Source organism: Priapulus caudatus, unplaced genomic scaffold (genome assembly GCF_000485595.1).
Source record: "Priapulus caudatus unplaced genomic scaffold, Priapulus_caudatus-5.0.1 Scaffold2494, whole genome shotgun sequence".
Lineage (NCBI taxonomy): Eukaryota > Metazoa > Priapulida > Priapulimorpha > Priapulimorphida > Priapulidae > Priapulus > Priapulus caudatus.
Window position 1 is genome coordinate 37,939 of NW_014579555.1, and position 4,818 is coordinate 42,756.

The window sequence follows — 4,818 nt, forward strand, 5'->3', positions numbered from 1 at the left end:
TATAATACACACATACACACATAATAATACACATATAACATACACATATAATTCGCAGCTACACACATATACACACATACACATATACACGTATAATATACACATACACACATATACACATATAATATACACATACACACATATACATATATAATACACACATACACACATAAAAATACACATATAATATACACATATAATTCGCACCTACACACATATACACATACACACATATACACGTATAATATACACATATACACATATACACATATAATATACACATACACACATATACACATATAATTCGCACATACACTTACCTAGCGTCCACGCCGCCGCCGCCGCTACCAAGCAGACGATGTTAAGACGGCACCACACACCTCTCATGACTAACTTCTCACACACCTGTGTCGCTGCAGGGGCGCGGAGGTAGGGGGGGATGGAGAGCGCGTGAGTAACTGACAGTGGAGAGTCAGACAGAGAGGAAGAGAGAGGCACACAGAGACGGAGAGAGACAGCGAGACAGACGCGCTGCTACTACTACTGCTCTGCTACTGCTGCTGCTACTGTTGCTGCTGCTACTACTACTAGCGCATTCCTACCAACATCTGCACATGTGACGTGACGTCACTGGTCGCCTGGTGATAGATACCACTTCGTGGGGCGCTGTAACGGGGAGAGGTTAGGATCCGTGTGCGAGGCGAGGCGACGCGAGGCATCTATCTCTCTCGCGCTCTCTCTCTTTCTTTCTTTCTCTTTCAGTCTCTTGCTCTCTCTCTCTCTCTAGCTCTCTCTCTCTCTCTCTCTCTCTTTGGTCCCTAGAGACGCCCCAGGCCTCCTATTCACACACGCGGAGTAGTGGCAGTGTATCTATGTCCCGTAGAGATGGTCCTGGCCTCCCACTTCACACACGCGGGGTAGTGGCAGTGGATCTATGTCCTGTAGAGACGGTCCAGGCCTCTAACTTTACACACGCGGGGTAGTGGCAGTGGATCTATGTCCTGTAGAGACGGTCCAGGCCTCCCACTTTACACACACGGGGTAGTGGCAGTGTATCTACGTCATGTAGAGACGGTCCAGGCCTCCCACTTCACACACGCGGGGTAGTGGCAGTGTATCTACGTCCCCTAGAGACGCCCCAGGCCTTCCACTTCACACACGCGGGGTAGTGCCAGTGTATCTACGTCGGCTAGAGACGGTCTAGGCCTCTAACTTTACACACGCGGGGCAGTGACAGTGGATCTACGTCCCCTAGAGACGGTTAAGGCCTCCCCATTCACACACACGAGGTAGTGGCAGTGGATCTACGTCCCCTAGAGACGGTCCAGGCCTCCCCTTCACACACGCGAGGGTAGTGGCAGTGTATCTACGTCATGTAGAGACGGTCCAGGCCTCCCACTTCACACACGTGGGGTAGTGGCAGTGGATCTACGTCCACTAGAGACGGTTCAGGCCTCCCCATTCACACACGCGAGGGTAGTGGCAGTGTATCTACGTCAAGTAGAGACGGTCCAGGCCTCCCCCTTCACACACGTGGGGTAGTGGCAGTGTATCTACGTCCCATAGAGACGGTCCAGGCCTCCCCTTCACACACGCGGGGTAGTGGCAGTGGATCTATGTCCTGTAGAGACGGTCCAGGCCTCTCCTTTACACACGCGTGGTAGTGGCAGTGGATCTATGTCTTGTAGAGACGGTCCAGGCCTCCCACTTCACACACGCGGGGTAGTGGCAGTGTATCTACGTCATGTAGAGACGGTCCAGGCCTCCCACTTTACACACGCGGGGAAGTGGCAGTGGATCTACGTCACCTAGAGACGGCCTAGGCCTCCCACTTCACACACGCGGGGTAGTGCCAGGGTATCTACGTCCCATAGAGACGGTCTAGGCCTCCCCCTTCACACACGCGAGGGTAGTGGCAGTGTATCTACGTCCCCTAGAGACGATTAAGGCCTCCCCATTCACACACACGAGGTAGTAGTAGTGTATCTACGTCCCCTAGAGACGGTCCAGGCCTCCCCCTCACACACNTTAATGGATCTTTTCAGATTCCGTTTAGGTATTGCATTCACCATTCTGACACGGAACCAGCTTTTTACGCAGTTGACACAGACAGTGCTAACCTGTGTGGAACACAGTTAGCGATTGATTTAAAAGATGAGAGGATAAATTTAATAATTGATGAAATAATAATGCAAAATAAAATGTCTGACACGTGAAAACAGGAGAAAAGGTGTTGTAGAAACCAAATCGTGGACCTTCTTTGACGTCACACCTTTGCAACAAAATCCTTTGCCCTACAATATCGATTCCAGAACACGCTTGATATAAAAAACAATTCGCGTTGATTGGTTCAATTGTCTTTCGCCGTCACGTCAGCCGGCAAAGTCAAACTTCTTTTCGCGCATTTGTTTCATTTTCGGTAGGTGGCGTGTATCTTGACGTCCCCTTAAGAGCGCGTTCCAGGTCCCCTTTACACACATGGGATAATGGCAGTGATTCTACTCCCTTAGAGCGGTCCAGACCTGCAACTTCACACACGCGCGGGTGAGTGGCCAGTGGATCTACGTCCTTTCGAGACGGTTCAGGCCTCCCTTACACACGCGGTGGTAGTTTGCGGTTGATCTACGGTCTTCCTAGAGACGGTCCAGGCCTCCCCAATTCACACACGCGGGGTAGTGGCAGAGAAACTAAAAAACTGTAATCCATGTCCCCTTAGAACGGTCCAAGCCTCCATTCACCGCGCAGGTAGTTGGCAGTAGTTATTCGACGTCCTGAGACGGTCCAGAACCTTCCTTTCACACACACGCAAGGTAGTGGCAGGTGGATCTATCGTCCCCTAGGGGACGGCCAGGCTTCCACTTCACACAGCGGTGGTAGTGGCAGTGTATCTACGTCCCTAGAGACGGGTCCAGGCCTCCCACTTTTACACGCGTCGAGGTAGTGGAACGTGTATCTACGTCCCTAGAGACGGTCCAGGCCTCCACTGTCACACACGCCGGGGTAGTGAAGTGGATTCTATGTCCTGGTAGAAGACGGTCCACCAGCCGCCTTCCCCTTCACACACGCGGGTCAGTGGCAGTGTATCTACGTCCCCTAGAGACGGTCCAGGTTTCCCTTTACACACGCGAGGTAGTGGCAGTGTATCTACGTCCCCTAGAGACGGTCCAGACTTTCCGCTCACACACGCGGGGTAGTGGCAGTAGATCTACGTCCCCTAGAGACGGTCCAGGCCTCCCCTTCACACACGCGAGGTAGTGGCAGTGGATCTACGTCCCCTAGAGACGGTCCAGGCCTCCCACTTCACACACGTGGGGTAGTGGCAGTGTATCTACGTCCCATAGAGACGGTCCAGGCCTCCCCCTCACACACACGAGGTAGTGGCGGTGGATCTACGTCCCCTAGAGACGGTCCAGCCCTCCCCTTCACACACACGGAATAATGGCAGTGCATCTACATCCCCTAGAGACGGTCCAGACCTCCCACTTCACACACGCGGGGTAGTGGCAGTGGATCTACGTCCTGTCGAGACGGTTCAGGCCTCCCCCTTTACACACGCGGGGTAGTTGCGGTTGATCTACGTCCCCTAGAGACGGTCCAGGCCTCCCCATTCACACACGCGGGGTAGTGGCAGTGTATCCATGTCCCCTAGGGACGGTCCAAGCCTCCCACTTCACACGCGCAGGGTAGTGGCAGTGTATCGACGTCCCCTAGAGACGGTCCAGGCCTTCCTTTCACACACGCAAGCTAGTGGCTGTGTATCTACGTCCCCTAGAGACGGTCCAGGCCTCCCACTTCACACACGCAAGGTAGTGGCAGTGTATCTACGTCCCCCAGACACGGTCCAGGCCTTCCCTTCACACACGCGAGGTAGCGGAAGTGGATCTACGTCCCCTAGAGACGGTCCAGCCCTCCTCTTCACAACGCGAGGTAATGGCAGTGGATCTACGTCCTCTAGAGACGGTCCAGGCCTTCCTTTCACACACGTGGGATAGTGGTAGTTTATCGACGTCCCCTAGAGACGGTCCAGGCCTCCCACTTCACACACGCGGGATAGTGGCAGTGTATCTACATCCCCTAGAGACGTTCCAGGACTCCCACTTCACACACGCGGGGTAGTGGCAGTGGATCTACGTCCTGTAGAGACGGTCCAGGCCTCCGCCTTCACACACGCGGGGTAGTGGCAGTGTATCTACGTCAATTAGAGACGGTCCAGGCCTTCCCTTCACACGCGAGGGTAGTGGCAGTGGATCCACGTCCTGTAGAGATGGCCCAGGCCTCCCCCTTCACACACGCGGGGTAGTGGCAGTGTATCTACATCCCCTACAGACGGTTCAGGCCTCCCGCCTCTTACACGCAGGGTAGTTGCGGTTGATCTACGTCCCCTAGAGACGGTCCAGGCCTCCCCATTCACACACGCGAGGTAGTGGCAGTGTATCCATGTCCCCTAGAGACGGTCCAAGCATCCCACTTCACACGCGCAGGGTAGTGGCAGTGTATCGATGTCCCCTAGAGACGGTCCAGGCCTGCCACTTCACACACGCGGGGTAGTGGCAGTGCATCTACATCCCCTAGAGACGGTCCAGGCCTCCCACTTTACACACGCGGGGTAGTGGCAGTGTATCTACGTCCTGCAGAGACGGTCCAGGCCTCCCCATTCACACACGCGGGGTAGTGGCAGTGTATCTATGTCCCCTAGAGACGGTCAAAGCCTCCCACTTCACAAACGCATGGTAGTGCCAGTGTATCGACGTCCCCTAGAGACGGTCCAGGCCTCCCACTTCACACACGTGGGGTAGTGGCAGTGTTTCTAATGTCCCC

The 4,818-nt window shown here is 54.3% G+C and overlaps 1 long non-coding RNA gene across 1 annotated transcript in view; it reads right to left on the reverse strand.

The window, feature by feature from the left end:
• The window catches only part of LOC106818753, a 32,446-nt gene that overhangs the window by 26,776 nt on the left and 852 nt on the right, over positions 1-4,818 (reverse strand). The gene's annotated exons all lie outside the window — the stretch shown is intronic.